We start from the raw sequence: 19942 nt of genomic DNA, 5'->3' as shown, positions 1-19942 counted from the left end.
CATTGTTGGGAATACAGTGCAGGTAAAAGCTAGTAATCTTAACAATTTCCACCAAAATATGTGGCTGCTTGGCCTAAGGAGGTGGTGAGGTCCCCCTCACTGGCAGTCTTCAAGCAAAGGTTGGATACACACTTTTCTTGGATGCTTTAGGATGCTTAGGGCTGATCCTGCATTGAGCAGGGGGTTGGACTAGATGGCCTGTATGTGCCCTTCCAACTCTATGATTCTGTAATTCTGTGACTCTCTGCCAAACAAATGAACTGATAAAGTGATTTCTGTATCTAAAGGTAAAAGGTAGGGGAGCCCAAAGGGAGATGAGAAGGCTCAGGGCCATTTCGCACGGCTTCAAAATAGCACAATGGTTGCTAATTGAAAAAGCTACTAATTTGCCTTAACGCACGACGTCGCAGACAATCTGCAACACTCCTGAAACCAATCAGCAAAAAGCGCTTCGTTGTAGCGCTTTTAGGGGAATCCAGAAAAGTGGATTCACCCTCCGGATAGCGATACACTCCTGCAACCAATCTGCAACACTAGCGCTAAAGACCTGTGCGTTACCATTGTTGCGGGTTCTTCAAAGTCCCTCCTCCTGAGCCTGTCCTCCAAACTTCCGGCGAAGCGATCGCCATTTTTTTTTCTCCGAGCGAGCGGGGATAAACGCACCAGCGAGCCTCTTTCTGTTTAGAGGCTTCCCTGGCTTCAGTCCTTCAACTTTAGTCACTAAGCACAAACCACATAAAAGCCCGTTTGCTGAAATAAAGTCCCTTTATTTTTTACACATTAATTCAGCCGAAAATCGGGCCCGTGAGAGGGGGGGGTTTATCACTCGAGGCAGCGTGCCAACGATCATACAATCAAACGACAGCTCACATTAGGCAGCTGGATGGGTCTCTCCGTTGCAACGAATCTACCTAGATTCGTTGCTATGGGTCTGTTTTTTTTTAAAAAAAACCTTTCTTAAAGGGAAAGGGGCTGTTTGGGAGCATGCTAACGGCTGCCCATTGGCTGCTTGACGGCCAGGGGCGGGACGAGCTTGGCAATAGCGCTTCCTTTCTAGCGATTTCTGCCAAGACCGGAAGCCTGTGGGAAACGCTAAAAAACGCAACTGATTCCACTACAAAGGCAGGTATGCATAACGACGAATTCCACTATTTTAAATGGCGATTTTTCATTCCGCAAACAATTTGCAACAAAGATCCCCGTGCGAAAAGGCCCTCAGTTTTCCAGGACAAGTCGTATGACATTTCATTGCAGTGCAAGCATGAAAACAAGATCCATTCCAATGACCTTGGAACTGAGCTAAGATATCTCTCTGAACAGCAATAATTTTTGAGACTTCTGGGCTGAAATGACTTTATTTTGTACAGTTGTAATCAAGAATGAAACTTTGCTCTGATGACTGTCCAGTGAGTCATCCATTCTCATCAATCTAGTTCTCTGCTACTTTCTTCTGTGAAAACAGTCACTTCACGGATTCTGCCATAAAAGGAGTAATCACAGAGTTGTTACTGCCCTAATCAGAGCCTTCCCCTACCCTATACTTTACTACACTTTCCTCCTGTACAGGATGTGTCATTGACAAGGCCCAATTAGCTAAAGAACCGTTTATATTTTATGACAAAGTTCATAGTTAAAACAAGCTTTGTGATCTATTTTCAGAGTAAAGACCCACAGTTTAGTACTTTATGGTTTTGAACAGAAGCAACAAATATGGTCAAAATTTGTCCAAGCTTCCAATTAATTCAGAATCCAAATGCCAGGGTTTCAAATACGAAATCACAAAATGTCAGTTATCTAATACTACTTCCCATCTAATGCTGTCAATTAACATCATGCTAATATGTCTCCAATAATCTAATTCACCATTTTTCAATACTCGCTTGGTTGTAGATTAACTTTTTATAAACATACTGCCATACCTTTGGGTCTAACATATTTCAGCAAATTGTGTCTTTTCCTTTTCATTTTTACCAGCAGGGAGCACATTTTGAAAGGCATCCTGGGGCATTCATTATTTTTTTCACCCCTCAGGTGTTCTGATCTTAAAAGTGCCACTACATAGCTCTTAACATATAGACACCTAAAATCAGATATTATAGGCATACTTCCTAAGTTCATTTCTATCAGATATTTATATCTAGCCAACCAAGCTTCTTCAGACTTATCTTCAGTTAATGTCTATTGTACTTTGATTTTCCTATCATGTTGGCCAAAGTTAAAGGAAAGACTGGTGGTACTAATTCACCATAATATTTAGCCCATATTTTTAACAGGTCATTAATTATCCTATTGGTTCCATTATACATTCTTCTCCTTTCTGATCTGTATAGCCAGATCCAGGGGCATTGAAAGTCTTTCTCAGCTGCCAGCAATGATTTATTTCCCTGGTTCCTCATCCATTTTCCTATCAAAATAAATTGTGGTATACAGTATTTCTCAGACTAGGTTGGCCATGGCCTCCTTTCCAAAAAATTATCTTGCAATTTTTTATTTCTTGATCATTCTTATTGCCTTTCGAGATAAACTCTTAAAGCATTGTTTGAAACCTTTTCAGACTTATTTCAGAGACACAAGCAAGTATGTTGCTTACCTGAAAAATCAATTAGGTACTGCTATTATTTTCACAGCATTGATACATCCCCAGGAAGATCATTCAAACCTCTTCCACAGTCTGAGGTCATTTTTAATTTGCTCCTGATCCAAGGTTTTAATCCAAAATTATACTTCACAATATTTTCATAATCTCTTGGTATTAAAAGCCCTCCAATATTTAATCACCTTAGTGATCACTTTTATATTTGTGAAGGAAGGTTCACCATTGTGCTGGAATGCAGCTCTGTCTATCAGCATAGACCCTGGGTTTCACATCTAAATGGATCTTGTATTCTGCCACTTTTCCTTATTTATGTGGTATAGATGAGGGCTCCTTTCCTGACTTGTGGAGGTTAGTCATGTACTCTGTATCAACACATCATCTGTGAAAATAATTCAGCTATAATCATGACTCTTAATTTTCATCCCCTATATTTGATCATTTTGTCTTATGGTTCTAAAGACAGTAGAAGTAAAAGCGCTCACAGTGGCTGCAGGCAGCGTCCATTTCTTCAGGATACTAGCTGGAAGAGCACACCCTCAGCAGCTGCCCAGCTCTGTCTCGCACTTGCTGTTCTCCTCACCTAGGGATTGCAAGTTTCGCTGCACCACAAGAAGCAGAAAGGGGCTTGGTCTTTGGCCCAACCAGCAAGGGCTCCGGTTTCCACTGCTCTCCTGCTGCCTCCAAAAGACAACTATTCCAACTCTCAAATATTAATAGTAAACACTGTATGTGAACTTTCAAATATTAATTATAATGTATCAGTAAGTGGAAAAAAGTTACAGTGGAAAAAAGAAGATTTTTATTTTCTTTCTCCATTCCCCTCCTTTTGCTCTGAACACTTCCCATGGTGACATTCAGAGTGAAAGGGTGGGATAAGGGTAAGAGGAAGGAAAACAGACACTGGGTGGGGAGGAGAAACTTAATCTCGCAGTGCCAAGAGTACAGGACATGAAGGATCATTTAAAGCCTTTTATAGGGCAGAGATAAGTATTCCTTCTAGTTTGTCTAGAGTGGGAAACCAAAACAATGATGCATCATGTCAGTCTATTCTGGAAGGTAGAAAGGATTTTTCTTTAATACTTCACACATGGAAGCATGTTAGCTGATTTTTTTTAAGCCGTAGGTCTTTTAGCAGCCAACTAAAAACTGATTTTAAAGACCAAGCATAACTCTAATGTAATACTAGCTTATATGAACCATCTATGCAATGAGCTCTAGAAAACTGTTGCTGTTAAAGGCTGGCTAGAGCCCAATGGCCAGGTGCAACACAACTGCACCATGTGGCCCCCATCTCTGCCTGCAGGCCACCCTTTGTCTCAGCCATCATTGTTCATTTCCAGATCAGCTTTCCGGGTGAAAATGGCTGCTGTGGAGGGTGAACTTTGAGGCATTATATATTCTTTTGAGGCCCCACTTCCAAATGGCAAGGAATATTTACAACCCTGGGGTTGCTGGCCATTGGATTGAATTGGAAAGCTTTCCCCCCTGCACACATGCCCCCTTCAAAAGGAATGCACACAGAGGCCCACAGACACTCCTGCAATGCTCTTGGAAGAGTGGCAGCAATGTCTTCTCCTCAGCATTATGAGACAGAGAAACATGTTCTTTGTCTCAGTCAGTTGCGGTTAGAGGCTTCCTTCACAGCAGGCCAGGAGGGAGGGTATGGAATCCTGAGCAACAGTTACAACTAGCCCTGAGTGGGGGATATTCCACCAATAGGAAAAAGGCAGCCCAGTTTCATCAGCAGTTGCTGGGCAGATCCCTCAGACTGCAGGGCAGGCTGATTTAACTGGTGAGCTTTTATTGATTGCAAGTTATGTGATGATATATCAATCATCAACCAGTATAGCAGATTGTCAATACAGTAAAATCTGTGGATACTTAAATCCAGAGATGGTAGCCATGAACAGACAAGACAGATCTTTCAACAAAGTTGAGAAAAGCCCTAGTTTTGTGGAAAAGTCTGAAACCTTAAAAAAAAATCCTTGTGGAGGGGAATTTAACACACACACCCTAATAGAAAGAACTGTGGATTTAAGAAAATAATATCTTCAGTGGATACTGCTAGGCAACCACAACAGAATTGCCAGTATTCAAGCCTTGGTTTCTGTCAGTAAAAGGCTTTCAGTACTGTTTTGGCCTCCAAGGAGGACTTCCTTGCTCGCTAACCAAGAAAACCCTTTTAAAACACTGAGCCACAGAAACTCAGTTGCTTCTGATCTAAACAGATAACCCATAGGGGCAGCTTGCTCCCACAGCTCAGTTTCAGAGATCAGAAACAGCCGAGCCATGGAGACAACCTGCTTCCATGTTTCAGTTCCTTTGGGCATAAATCTCACAAACGCAGTCTGTTTTTTATGCAAACTGCCTGGGTTTGTGAGGTTCATGGTTAGGATTGTGGTTCACCCATGACTGGTTCTCTGTTGAGGATATCATATGATGTTCCATATTTTTATTTAATACATTACTGTTCACACCAACCTCTAGGGAAGCATATATGGTATATGCTCTATTAAGGGTGTCTAGACTTAACAAAATTAAAATCACAATGAGCTCATGACAGCATGAGATTTGAACATAGTCCTCCCTGATTCTGGTTTAGCACTCTTCTCACTGCAATGTACTGGCACAAACTAGAGCCTGCACTTCCTGGATCCAGATTTTTGGTTTCAGCTCAAGATCAAAGTGTATATCTTCACTGCTATCATAGTAACAGTCACTAACTTTGGTATTTAGCTTTCAGCCTATAATCAAGACAAACAATGATGAAACCCAGCTGCTTTTAAGTGAAATTAATAAGTCTCTTTCTGGTCTGTAGGAGTTCATGTTTACGAAGCCAAAGGGAGAAAAACATGTACAATAGGAGCATTTGTCATGAGAAAAAGAAAGGTTAATAACCTTCGCTGCTGGGGTGGAGAAACTGATTGTTAAACCAATAAACCGAAACCACATACAGCAAAGCATGATATGTGCAAGCCACTTTAAATACTTGTTCTTTGGCAGCTAGAAAGACAAGGATGCAGATAAACAGTCCAAAAGCAGGAAAGGTAACAACATTTAAAGGTGATTAATTCAAAAGGTGATGCCTAATTTTAGTGTGCTCTTTATAAACACCTCCATCAATTTTTAGCAAGTGAGACCGGATTTTGCAAAGGTAATCAGCAGAACCAAATTTTCCTTGAATGTAGGATTAGTACCCCCCAGGGTGGAAAGGATCCTGATTTTATTGTGATTATATATCCCATGTTGCTGTGTTAACATGCACAATGGAAAGATTGCAGAACAGTTATGCAAAATGTTTACTCCCAAATGCATTCGTTCCCAAGGTAATATAGAGATAAAAACTATGCCACTAAGAATAAGAGTTGGTTTTAATTCCCCACTTTTCACTGCCTGAAGTAGTCTCAAATAGGCTTACAGTTGCTTTCCTTTCTTCTTCCCACTACAGACAACCTGTGAGGTAGGGGTGAGAGCTCTGACAGGACTGTGGGCCAGTGCTGCTCATGCTACTAGACCTCTAAGCAATGTATGACACAGTTAACCATGAGCTTTTAGCTCACTGCCTTGCAGATGCCGGGATATAGGAGACAGCTCTCAGATGGCTGTTATCCTTTCTCCAGGGTCATGGAGAGAGACTATCAAGCTGCCACCAGTTTACATGTGGAGTCCCATAGGAAGCTGTCCTCTCTCTCCAATATTATTTAACATCTTCAGATGTCCTCTTGTTCAGCTGGTGTAGAGGTTCAGGCTGGGATGTCATCAATATACAGATGACACCCAGCTCTTCTTCCTGATGGATGGCTGCCCTGATAGCTTTTTTTCTGACGCACATGAGATACACTCTCAGCACAGAATTATATAATAGCGAAGTGTGGTGACCCTAGGCATATATCATAGGAGGTGGTCTCCAAAAAGGATAAAATTTACATATATTGGTTGGAGCCATAATTTACAGATCCCATTCAACCACTCAGCTACACTTTATAAAAAGTTTAATATAGATATTTTATATCGAGTGTATGATCACAGTTCTGACCACTGAGGAAGACCCAGTAGGGTCGAAGCGTGTTTGGTCTTATGTGCTGTTAGTTCTGTATAGTTTTTTATGAAGTTTTTATTCTGTTTTTAATTGTGCACCTTGAACCAGTGAAATGGATGGCAATTGGTACAAGACAGACAAAAAGTGAGACAGTCACAAACATAGATATTGTGAAATCACATTTTTATGGAGGATAGGTCCATCAATGGCTACTAGCATCTTGGGTTGCCAGGTCTCCCCAGTCACTGGTGGATGAAGGATTCCCAACTCCAGGATGGGAAACTCCTAAAGATTTGGGAGTGAAATCTGAGGAGGACAGGAATCTCAGTGGGGTACAATGCTATAGTGTTCACTCTCCAAAACATCAAATTTTATCCAGCAGAACTCTTATGTTCTTGTGAACCTTCTGGCCATGTCCCTGTTGGATGGACCTGGATCTATCCTTGCCTCTTGAAAGATTGGGCCTTCCAAGATTTGGCAGCACTTGGATGATTTAAAAGTTAGCAGTGAAACACCATCTATTAAAACAATAAAATCAAGCCTAATGCTTCCTCAAATATATTCATGATTCCAAAATTACCATATAATTTCAAAATATGTGAATTTATAGCACAAATTTCAGGTCTTACTGGGAAGAGGAGTGTCTATAATCTGGGGCAGCAGTTGAAAATGCTCTGCAGCAGGGATGCTGCAAATTTATCCACAAAGGGGTTTTAATATTTGAAGGTGGCAGTCCTATGTAAGCTGATCACTCAGTCTTTGGTTTGTGCCAAGCAGCTGCAAACATCTGCATCAGGTTTTCGCCAAACTGTATGTGCAAAGACATTGCTATTCTATTCACAACTGAATAACAAAGCATACAATTTGTCTGTATGCTTTACAGTACTATTCTATTAAGGCAATTTAATTTGAAGAACGATTAGTAGATATGTTATTAATTAATAAAATCTGGAAATCAAACTCCACTGTAACTTTAAAAATAACTCAGATAAAAGACTAGCTTCTTCAGTAATGTATTCCTTGAAACCCTTGGACAGAATACTGTAAGCCTATTCTTTCAGTTAGATTCTCAAATAAAATCCAAGAAATAATATGACTGGATGGATAATCCAACAAAAAGGTTTTAGAATAAACTGCACAAATGTTTTAGAGTATAATTTAAAATTAATATAATCCCATTTATATAATTGCACTGACATCCTAGTGATATGCCCATTATGTTAGCAAACAGTATATGAGGAGAGAAGCCCTGCATGTTTCATATCACTATGTCTCATAGCAATTCAGTATAGGAGTAAAAGATTTTGTTCCTCCTGCATCATTATGTCTAAGTGCAATTAATGAAATGAGAGGATACATTTGGAAATATGGTTTGAAGATATATAAAGGCACCAGCAACCCCATTTCTAGATGGGGCTGCAGCTCTGGGCTTGGATCTCACCTTGAATTTTCACAGGTAGAAAGGGGTACAATTTCTCTGGATTTGCCCTTCCCCCAAATGTGGCTCTTGGGGAAATGGGGCATCCCTAGGAAAATTTGGGGGGATCAGGAGCCTCCTGCAGTAGGAAGAAATTTGTGAAAATCATTGTTTCTTCATGGAAATTCTGAACATGTGTGAAGCCATTGTCTCTTCCTAGCTGAGCCCTGCAGATTATTTACTTCATCCTATACATCATACAAGAGGAGCCACTAGAAAATGTCCTCCTTTATTTTTTATGATGACATCAGCATGTGCTGAAACATTAGGAACTGGCTTTTTTCTATGACAGATAGCTGCATATTGCCATATCATTACCAGTATACATAAAACAGTTCTTTAGGATCCTAATTATATTGTTATTAAAACAAATAGCCTACATTTGGGCTTCCCTTTTTCCTTTCTCATTTTTTCAGCTGACTATTCAGCCAATTATAAAATGGTATTTCCTTCCTGAAAGAACATTTTTACAATGCAAACAGAATGAAGATGCAGTATTCATGAAGCCTTCCTTCTGTATTGCTCAATGTGTGACTAGATGTTCTGAATCAATATGTGAGGATTTGAGAAATGATTAACTGTTAAAATTAAATCAACATCCAGCATGAGAATACTGTCATTCATTGAGCTATTCCAATGTTGCATATTAATCCATCCAGTACAGGAATGTACATGCTAATAAACATGTCACACTGTGTTCTGTTGACTACAAAAAGAGAGACAAACATAAATGGCATGTCTGAAAAAATGCATAGAGCAGATAATTGTATGCTATGTGGTTTTATATCAGTCCCTACTGGTAATTTTTAAACTTTACAGGTAGAAATATAGTTCAAATCCAGGTGGTTTTTCAGGTTCTAGACTTTCAGGACTAGTATTTACAATGTATGTATTTGAATGTATTTGATATTCTGGGACAGCTGTTTATAAAAGTGGTGGCATGAAACTTACATACAAACCTAAGCCCCCCCCCCCGCCCCCCACTGTTTCAAGTAACTCGGACCAAGGGGCTTCAACTTGAAAGTAGACACCTCTTGGCATGGGCACTGCACTGAATTCAATCAATGGGGAAATGATGCCATGCAACACTTCTCTATACACCTTTTATTTCCTGATTCTTAGTGACTGAATAACAGTATACTATTTTACATTTTTACTGAAAACTCTGTTCTTGCTGTCTTGTGGTCCGTGGTTTGTTTCCTTTCACTAAGTGAAGATGGAAGGACTTTTTCAGAGGAGCTGGAGGAGCTAGTTTGCAACTGAATAGTACCAAAAGTGCAGCACAGCTAGTGCTGCATGTCTCCTAATGAATCACCAAGTTTCAAGCAGATTGCACTAAGGTATCGAATTCTATGGGCCCCAGTGGAAGGTGTCTTCAGCAATAATACTTGCAAGAGAAAAAAAGGGCTCTCTGCCACAACAAATGAAGAAAGAGAAGGAGAACAGCAGTTATATTATTATCCCCTATGTAGTGGCTATTTTCAACACCAAACCTGCAGGAGAACTGGCAGCTGTTTGGCCAACCACATATTCTCTTGACCCTTGTCCCTTGTGGTTAGCAAAAATTGGAAGTGAGAAGATCCAGGGCCCTTTCTGGGAGATAATTAATCTGTCCCTGATGCAAGGGATGTTCCCAGAGAGACTAAAAGAGGCTTTTGTGAGGCCTTTACTGAAAGAAAGAAAACCCCACAGAGCTGGATCCCAGTGACCCAGACAGTTACTGCCAAGTTTTGCATCTAGCATTCTGGGCAAGGTAATTGAATTTATGGTGGGAGGACAACTCTAGGTCTTCTTGGAGGAAACTTTGGCACTTGACCCTTTCCAGTCCAGTTTCTGATCTGGTTATGGGGTAGAGACAGCTCTGGTCATCCTGATAGACAATCTCCAGAGACAGCTAAATCTAGGTGGCTCCGTGCTTCTTATGACTCAGATCCCAGATACTGTGTAAGAGCCTATGGCCAGATTATATTGAAAACTGCTGTTACAGAGATATATTTGAGGATTTAATTAATATGAATTGCTATCATTGGAAGTTGCTATATTGAGGACAGGCCACTGAGGAAAGATTGGTGTTTGAAAATGGGTATACTATCTGGATATAGTTTTAGCTTGATGCATAAAACAGAATAAAATCAACTATAGAATACAATAGACATTTAAGAATGCTTTATTTGGAATGCCATTGGAGTTGGGTTTTTTCTTCTTTTGTCACTACAGAACAACTTGCTCGGTTCTGTTAGGTTTAAATAGCTGGCAGCCATTTAAACCTTCCATTTCACACACACCCCTTCTAGCAGGAGGAAGTGAAACAGATCACTGAAATGGCTGTAAAATATTTGAGCTTAACAGGATGGACATGCCCACCCAGCTGTAGGGCTGAAATGGCTGCAAGATATTTCAACAATCTATTTCACTTCTGTTTTCTTGGAAGTGGAGGCAAGTGAAATAGAAGGTTTAAATGGTTGCCTGCCATTTAAACCTTTCAGCTGACAGGTGGACCTTTCAACTAAATGGCTGTCAGCCATTTCAGTGCTCCATTTTTCTCCCTCACACTTCTAAGTGAGGGGATGTGAAATGGATCACTGAAATGGCTAAGCTATTTAACCAATTCTTGCATAATGGGCATCTTTATCCTAGTTTGGTGTAGAGCCAGTTTGGTGTAGTGGTTAGGAGTGTGGACTTCTAATCTGGCGAGCCTGGTTCGATTCTGCGCTCCCCCACATGCAGCCAGCTGGGTGACCTTGGGCTTGCCACGGCACTGATAAAACTGTTCTGATCGGGCAGTGATATCAGGGCTCTCTCAGCCTCACCTACCCCACAGGGTGTCTGTTGTGGGGAGAGGAATGGGAAGGCGACTGTAAGCCGCTTTGAGCCTCCTTCGGGTAGGAAAAAGCGGCATATAAGAACCAACTCTTCTTCTTCTTCTTCTTCTAAAAATAACAACTACATGGCTTTCTGTTAAATTTGTCCGCCAACAAGTAACTCTCCAAAGTTAGTTCCCAAACCATTAATCCATTGACATGAGCATGTGTCAGAAATCAAATATTTTGAATTGTGCAGTAGGCAAATAGGAAATCTGCAGAAATACAAAGTAAACAGCATATAAAGCATTTTTATGTTTACTTTTAAGAAAGCCAAACCAAACACCTCTGCTGGTCTCTTCTCTTGGCTGTTCATATTATATTGCCGTGTGTTGATGGACTGATCAAGTTTCTTGAGGTTACAGAACATGTAGTGTCTTGAAGCTGAAACCTGAAATTTATAGAGTATTATCCCCATGATACAAACCAAAGAAGCAAGTATAGATAAGGAAGGCAGTCATTTATTTGTTAGATATATGCACACTATTGAATTAGAGATATTAGTCAAGGGCATTTTCTAAGCTTTCATTCCACTACACTGCTGGTATGATGGTAGCAATGTCCCACTTTACATTCCTCTGGTAAGAACTTTGTCATCCATTTCCAACCAGGTGTGACCAATATTTCAGAAATGCAGGGTCAAATTAAAGAGAGAACTGATGGAATAATTTGAAGTTCTTTTCTGTTTGTACTTAGTGTCCCAATCGGTAGCCCATTCCTAGGGAAGCCCGAGTCCTTTTTTGGAAGGCTGCACTGTAAGTGTTCCAGAGTCCTGCAGCAGAAGTCCTTTTAACTGGTGTCAGAAAGTTCCCAAACCATTTTTATGGAGTTTGTATGACAGAGGCAGCGAACAGAGGAGGTGGAGTGAAATTGTAGAAATGTAAGTAGCAAGGGGTGGTAAGCCATCAATTAAAAAAAACACCTTTCAAGAATAAGAAATAAATTTTCTGCTTTCTCTTCAAAGTACTGTATTCCATTTTAATCACTGTTGTATTTATCTAGGACTTGGTGGCACAATCAATAATCTAACAATACTCCACATTCTTTTTCTTTCTATCACCCTCCTAACACATTGCCTGCTTCCTCCGTGAAAACCATCAAAGCAAAAAAAGAAGCTTCTGTGCATGTCAGTACTTGGGAAAGTGACATTTCTTTAAACAGGTCTCTGAATAATTCATGGAATATATTTTAATTCTGTACAAGTATCGGGCTTGAATGCTGTGTTAGCCTTACTTAAATATTATTCCATTAATCATTACAGAGATGAGCAAAGCAAAATCATTATGCTTACAGCCAAGTGATATGACTGGTACTAGTATGTTCTATTATTATGAAAAACATGTCTTAAAAAGTGATCAGAACTTTTCCCACTGGTGCATCTGTAACTACATTTATTCAAGGTTTTTTTTTTTTAATCTCTCAGCTTCTGGGTTCTACTTCATAGAGGGAAAATAGTTACAAGCATACAAAGTACTTCAGGAAATAACCACAGCCTGATAAACCACAAATCGGTCACTCTGCTAAGAAACTTTTTTCAGGGTTCAAAATCAAATACATGTGTGCACATTGTGTAGGATTCACCATAGTCTCAGACTGGAATTATTGGGAGGGTAAGTTGAAATTGAGAGTAACCTTTTCCTCCACGTCTTTCTCCCGAAATGAAACAACTATCTGCTCCACTGAGGTAACATGCAGATACTCCCTTCACTGTCTGCAGCTTTGCACTGTGTGTGGTCTAATCCAGTGGTCCCCAACCTTTCTATCACCAGGGACCGGTCAACCCTTGACAATTTTACTGAGGCCTGGGGGGGGAGGTAATCTTTTGCTGAGGACACTGCCACTGCCTGAGCCCCTGCTCCACTTGCTTTCCTGCCGGCACCCCTTATGTCCCACCACCCACTAGGGGGCACTGTCAGCAGCAGCTGCGCATTGCCAGGCTGCGGGGGAGCCCCAGCCATGGCGGCCGCCGGAGAGCACCAAAGGTGAGCTTGCGGCAGAGTGGCAGGGCAGCCCCTGAGGCAGCAGCCGGGGAGGAGGAGCCCCGGCCTGGTACCAACTGATCCATGGACCGGGACCGGTCCCTGGACCGGGGGTTGGGGACCACTGGTCTAATCCATACAGCCACTTGATTCCCAGCTTTCTGAATTTTTGCCTTCTTATACCTTTGTCTAATGAGCATACAGGGCATTTCCACATATCACAAAAAATAGTGTTACGGCAGCTGAATGGTGTAGTGCTAAATATTATTGTGCCTCCAAGCCCCTCCTCACCTTTTTGCTGTGTCACTTTCATCTGCTTCCTTTTTGTGCTTAAAACCCTCAACATTGGCTGCTGCAAATGGCGGAAGAGAGCAATGTGCTTTATACACGACTCTCTTCTACCTCTCAATCAGTCCAGGCAATCAATCACTTTCTCCATGCTTCAAAGGTCCCGGGATGCCCACCAATTTTTTAAATTCATACTACTCTGTTTAAACGCCTATACATATAATTATAGATGCATAGTGCTTTTTGAACATTACCCCTTAAAGAATCATAAGTCTTTTGATATTTTCAATAATTAATCTCCTTCCTGGTTTTGGGGGGGGGACTTTAGAGAGGCATGCTCTGAGTTAAAACTTTGGGGGGGGAATCTTTTATTTCTGGCATCGCCTGCGCGCTTGTCTGCCTATTCATTGCTCCAGGAAGTTAGACAAAAAAGACATTCCCGTCCCCAGGAACAAGGGAGAAGGAGGCAGGTGCATTTGAGCCTCTTCCCTGTTGGTTGCCTGCTGGTTGCTCTCCAGTAAATAGGTTGGCAAATCCACTTTAGGATAAATAGGTTGGCGAATCCACTTTATGTGATTCCCCAACTAGCACTTTAAAATGGATGTAGCCAGCCAGTTACTGCCCAGATGCTGGATGTTGGTGATGTCATATGAAGGGGCTGGAATATAACAACTACATAAGGTAAGCATTTAAACTACATTTAATGGGTGTGGAAAGATTTTGAACAATTTCCTAATGAGAGTTGTAATAGAGAAGTTAACATAAACTTGGCGAAGAGAATACTATGCTCACATATCTAATTTGATTGTGAGTTTTCATTATGTAGACCATTTCAATAATACTTGATGAACTGAATATATATAAATATTCTCTAAATATGTCTTCATCAAGGAGGTGACACAATTCAGCTGTCCGCTTATGCAGTCTTACAGGCAAGCCTGGTACAAAGGCTCCAGCAGCCAGTACCAACCTTCCCTTATGCCTGCATGGTACTTGCGGACTGTAAGCTAAATATGAGCAGGTAGTAAGATGTGGCACTAAAGAAGTCAAATGCAGTCTTGGGCTGTATCAACTAAGGCATCACATCAAAATTGCAACAATAAAGTCCCACTGTATACTGCATTGGTCAGACCTCACCTGGAGTGTTGTGTGCAGTTCTAGAGGCCTCACTTCAGAAAGGATGTGGACAAAATCGAGAGGGTGTAGAGTGATGAGGGTGGACAAAATCGAGAGGGTGTAGAGTGATGAGGATGATCCAGGGCTGGGGAACCAAGCCCCATGATGAAAGCCTGATGAACTTGAGAATGTTCAGCCTGGAAGAAGTTGAGAGGGGACATGATTGCTGTCTTTAAGTATGTGATAAGTTATCATGTGGTGGATTCATGGAAATGGTTCCTGTTGGCAACAGAGGGTAGGACCTGCAGTAATGGCTTTAAACTATGCATATAGTTAGACATCGGGGAGGGGGTGTTTTATAGTCAGAGTAGTTCAGCAGTGGAACTGGTTGCCTAAGAAGGTGGTCAGCTTCCCCACATTGGCAGTCTTCAAACAGCAGCTGGACAGATACTTATCATGGATGCTTTAAACTGGACCTGTATGGTCCCTATGATTCTGTTTAATCTTTTGAAATCTACACAGATTTGTTGATAGTAGCTGCTCCCTATTTCTAATTTTATTTCTTCAGAGAGAGAGAAAATAACTACTTATATTTTGTCTATATCTTATATATAAGTCACTATAATAATGCACCCCCTTCAAGGATCGCTGCCTTGTTGTGGCAAGGGGGCTTGCGTAGTTCAGTGAAGCTATGAGCTATACCGTGCAGGGCCACCCAAGACGGACAGGTCGTAGCTGAGAGCTCTGACAAAAGGTGATCCACTGGAGAAGGAAATGGCAAACCACTCCAGTATCTTTGCCATGAAAACTCTATGGACAGTTCCAATAGGCATAACGATATGACGCTGGAAGATGAGCCCCTCAGGTCGGAAGGTGTCCAATATGCTACTGGGGATGAGCAGACGGCTAGTACGAGTAGCGCCAGAATGAATGAAGCGGCTGGGCCAAAGCCGAAAGGACGCTCAGTTGTGGAAGTAACTGGTGGCGAAAAGACAGTCCGATGCTGTAAAGATTTTTATTCCATAGGCACCTGGAACGTCAGATCCATGAATCAAGGTAAGCTGGACGTGGTCAAACAAGAAATGACAAGACTGAACATCGACATTTTAGGAATCAGTGAACTAAAATGGACAGGAATGGGTGAATTTAATTCAGATGACCATCAGGTATACTACTGTGGACAAGAATCTCGCAGAAGAAATGGAGTAGCCTTCATAATCAATAAGAGAGTAGGAAAAGCAGTCTTGGGATACAATCCCCAAAATGACAGAATGATCTCAGTTCGAATCCAAGGCAAACCATTCAACATCACAGTGATCCAGGTCTATGCCCCAACCACTGCTGCTGAAGAGGATGAAGTTGATCAGTTCTATGAAGCCCTACAACACCTTCTAGAAGCAACGCCAAAAAATGATGTGCTTATCATCATGGGGGATTGGAATGCTAAAGTAGGAAACCAAAAGATAACTGGGATAACAGGCAAGTTTGGCCTTGGAGTACAAAATGAAGCAGGGCACAGGCTGGTAGAATTTTGTCAAGAGAATACAATGGTCATAGCAAACACTCTTTTCCAACAACCCAAGAGACGACTCTACACATGGACATCACCAGACGGTCAACACAGAAATCAGATTGACTATGTGCTCTGCAGCCAAAGATGGAAAAGTTCTATCCAGTCAATAAAAACAAGACCAGGAGCTGATTGTGGTTCAGATCATGAGCTTCTTGTGGCAAAATTTAGGCTTAAATTGAAGAAAGTAGGGAAAAGCACTAGGCCACTCAGGTATGAACTAAATCATATCCCCAACGAATACACAGTAGAGGTGACAAATAGATTTAAGGAATTAGATCTGATAGACAGAGTGCCTGAAGAACTATGGACGGAGGTTCGCAACATTGTACAAGAGGTAGCAACTAAAACCATCCCAAAGAAAAAGAAATGCAAGAAATCAAAATGGCTGTCTGAGGAAGCTTTACAAATAGCTAAGGAGAGAAAGGAAGTGAAAGGCAAGGGAGAAAGAGAAAGATACACCCAACTGAATGCAGAATTCCAGAGAAAAGCTAGAAGAGATAAGAATGCCTTCTTAAATGAACAGTGCAAACAAATAGAAGAAAACAATAGAATGGGGAGGACCAGAGATCTTTTCAAGAAAATTGGAGATATGAAGAGAACGTTTCATGCAAAGTTGGGTATGATAAGGGACCAAAATGGTAGGGACCTCACAGAAGCAGAAGAGATTAAACAAAGGTGGCAAAATTATACAGAAGAACTATACAAGAGCGAGCTTAACATCCCTGATGACCACAGTGGGGTAGTTACTGACCTGGAGCCAGACATCCTGGAATGTGAAGTCAAATGGGCCTTAGGAAGTCTGAGCAATAATAAAGCTAGTGGTGGTGACAGCATTCCAGTTGAACTATTCAAAATCTTAAAGGATGATGCAGTAAAAGTGCTACACTCAATATGCCAGCAAATTTGGAAAACTCAACAATGGCCACAGCATTGGAAAAGGTCAGTTTACATTCCAATCCCAAAGAAGGGCAATGCCAAAGAATGTTCAAACTACCGCAACATTGCATTCATTTCTCATGCTAGCAAAGTTATGCTCAAAATCCTACAAGCTAGGCTCCAGCAATATGTGGACCGAGAACTTCCAGAAGTACAGGCAGGATTTCGAAGAGGCAGAGGAACTAGAGATCAAATTGCCAACATACGCTGGATCATGGAGAAAGCTAGGGAGTACCAGAAGAACGTCTACTTCTGCTTCATTGACTATGCTAAAGCCTTTGATTGTGTGGAGCACAACAAATTGTGGCAAGTTCTTAAAGAGATGGGAATACCAGAGCATCTTATTTGTCTCTTGAGAAATTTATATGCAGGTCAAGAAGCAACAGTGAGAACTGAACATGGGATCACTGACTGGTTCAAAATTGAGAAAGGAGTTCGGCAAGGCTGTATACTGTCGCCTTGCCTATTTAACTTGTATGCAGAGCACATCATGAGAAATGCGGGATTAGAGGAGTCACAAATTGGGATCAAGATTGCAGGGAGAAATATCAACAACCTCAGATACGCAGATGATACCACCCTAATGGCAGAAAGTGAAGAGGAACTAAAGAGCCTGTTGATGCGGGTGAAGGAGGAGAGTGCAAAAGTTGGCTTGAAACTCAACATCAAGAAAACAAAGATCATGGCATCCGGCCCTCTCAATTCCTGGCAAATAGATGGGGAAGAAATGGAGATAGTGACAGATTTTATTTTCCTGGGCTCCAAGATCACTGCAGATGGGGACTGCAGCAAAGAAATTAAAAGACGCTTGCTCCTGGGGAGGAAAGCTATGGCAAATCTAGACAGCATCCTAAAAAGCAGAGACATCACCCTGCCAACAAAAGTGCGTTTAGTCAAGGCTATGGTATTCCCAGTTGCAATGTATGGCTGTGAAAGTTGGTCCATAAGGAAGGCCGAGCATCAAAGAATTGAGGCTTTTGAACTCTGGTGCTGGAGAAGACTCTTGCGAGTCCCTTGGACTGCAAGGCGAACAAACCGGTCAGTCCTAGAGGAGATCAACCCTGACTGCTCTTTAGAAGGCCAGATCCTGAAGATGAAACTCAAATACTTTGGCCACCTCATGAGAAGGAAGGACTCCCTGGAGAAGAGTCTAATGCTGGGAGCGATCGAGGGCAAAAGAAGAAGGGGACGACAGAGAATGAGGTGGCTGGATGGAGTCACTGAAGCAGTAGGTGCAAACTTAAATGGACTCCGGGGAATGGTGGAGGACAGGAAGGCCTGGAGGATCATTGTCCATGGGGTCGCGATGGGTCGGACACGACTTCGCACATAACAACAACAACATAATAATGCAGGGTGGTAATGGGGTGTAGGCTATCTCTCTCCTGCCCACATGATCCTGATTTGAATTGGATCCCTATACAGCTGTAATTAAACTTTATTGGAAAATCCAGTCACTTCTCCTTGGTCATGAGAGTGTTAGGATCTGCTTCTTTGCAAATGACCCCATATAAGCATTTCATATACATATTACTATATTTAAATGGGCACACGTGATGTAGAATTTATTCAGTGTTGTCTAGCATTTTCCTCAGCTAGCTCTCAAACTGTAGCCCATTCAAGTGAAGAATGGAAATTGCTTTGGGGACAATCATATAAAATAGCTCCCCTAAGTTTTGTTACAAGTATGTTGGTGACTTTTACCCATGTCAGCATACTGGGGGTGGGTGGCGGGTGGGGGAAGAGAGATGCTGTTTGGGAAAACTAAGTCAGTGGAAGTATTCCACCACATTCTGTAAATTATATTTAAAAGGCAAGAATTGTGAACAGCAATAAGTGTGTGTTGGCACATCTCTCTGACAGTGTCCAAGCCTTTGTGATTTCTTAAAAGAGATCATTACAGCAATAAACTGTAATAATTTTAAAGGAAATTTCATGAGTCCTTCAGTAAGTGTTATATTCATTATATTGGGAACACTTTGTTCAGCACAGAAACTGCTTCTTCATAATTCAGCATTTATTATTAGAAATGTTGGACCTATGAGAAGTAACTAAGGTGTGAGGACAATATACTTGTCTAAAAGTCTGTCTGTCTTACCCACACAGTTTTTTTCAGGCCTGAAACATCGCTAGAATTATTCTACTCCTTACTGTTCAAACGCTTCTTATTGAGAGGGGCTTCCTATAAAGCCGTCCAATCTTCCTTTTAAGCTTCACAAGCGCCTATATGCTTGCCGTACCTTTTCATTCTTAGAGAATTTGGAGGATTTTATCAAACAGAAGCTGTACCTGTGCAACCATCCCATATTTTTATATCAAGGGTCTGTCTTGCCTCAGCTTCCCACAAGTTACATGCAGTTTGGTCCAGGGCTCTTGATTGATCATAAAATGTAGGCAGAGTAGATGTTAATCAAAAGCCTTCTAAAATAGCAGGCAGGTTTAAGTATATCTTGTCTCTTTTCCTGATACCGAGATCCTGGCTGTTTCCCTTGGATATGCTTTACTTAATTGCCTCCTTTATCTGTTCTTGGAACTTTTCTAGATGGCTGATCTTGAAATTCAAGACCCCACCCCCCCCACCTGGTCGTCTTTGTTGATACCTTATTTTGTTGTTTATTCAGTTCTCATTATCGCAAGCAGCACACATCTTGATGCATTTGATTAGCTTTTATCTTTTCTTTTCTTTTGCAGATTTTCTCTGTAACCCTGAAGGATAAATACAATAATATCAATTTCCATTTGCTAAGGTATAAATGAATTAGTTTACTGATTGACTCATTATTGCCTTATATAGAAGACAGATCATGCTATGGACACCAATCCCATATATGAAGTAACCCCAGTGCATTCAAAACCACTTACTCCCAAGTAAATACACACAAGATTGTAGCCTAAGAGACAAATGAAGAGTTTATATTTCACGTTATTCTTCTGAACACCACAGGAGATGTTGTGGAACTAAAAAAACCCTCTGACCTTGAGTGTCCTAATAATAAAATAAAAGGAAAGCAGTAAACAGGAAAGTTGTTTTTACATTCCTATTCATATAATCAGAGAGTACTTAATGGGAAACATAT

The 19942-nt window shown here is 41.2% G+C and overlaps 2 long non-coding RNA genes across 2 annotated transcripts in view; one reads left to right on the top strand and one right to left on the bottom strand.

The window, feature by feature from the left end:
- LOC143842634 (uncharacterized) overlaps positions 1-19942 on the top strand; it is a 107916-nt gene that overhangs the window by 27463 nt on the left and 60511 nt on the right. The window lies entirely within an intron of this gene.
- LOC143842635 (uncharacterized) overlaps positions 14384-19942 on the bottom strand; it is a 59304-nt gene continuing 53745 nt past the window's right edge. The window contains exons 3-4 of the long non-coding RNA XR_013233242.1: positions 19466-19571; positions 14384-14553 (exon numbers count right to left, since the gene is read on the bottom strand). This is a non-coding gene — a long non-coding RNA (uncharacterized LOC143842635). The remainder of the gene's footprint in view (positions 14554-19465; positions 19572-19942) is intronic.

Source organism: Paroedura picta, chromosome 8 (genome assembly GCF_049243985.1).
Source record: "Paroedura picta isolate Pp20150507F chromosome 8, Ppicta_v3.0, whole genome shotgun sequence".
Taxonomy (NCBI): domain Eukaryota; kingdom Metazoa; phylum Chordata; class Lepidosauria; order Squamata; family Gekkonidae; genus Paroedura; species Paroedura picta.
Note: the sequence above shows the minus strand (reverse complement) of the source record. Positions and strands in the feature narration are given on the sequence as shown.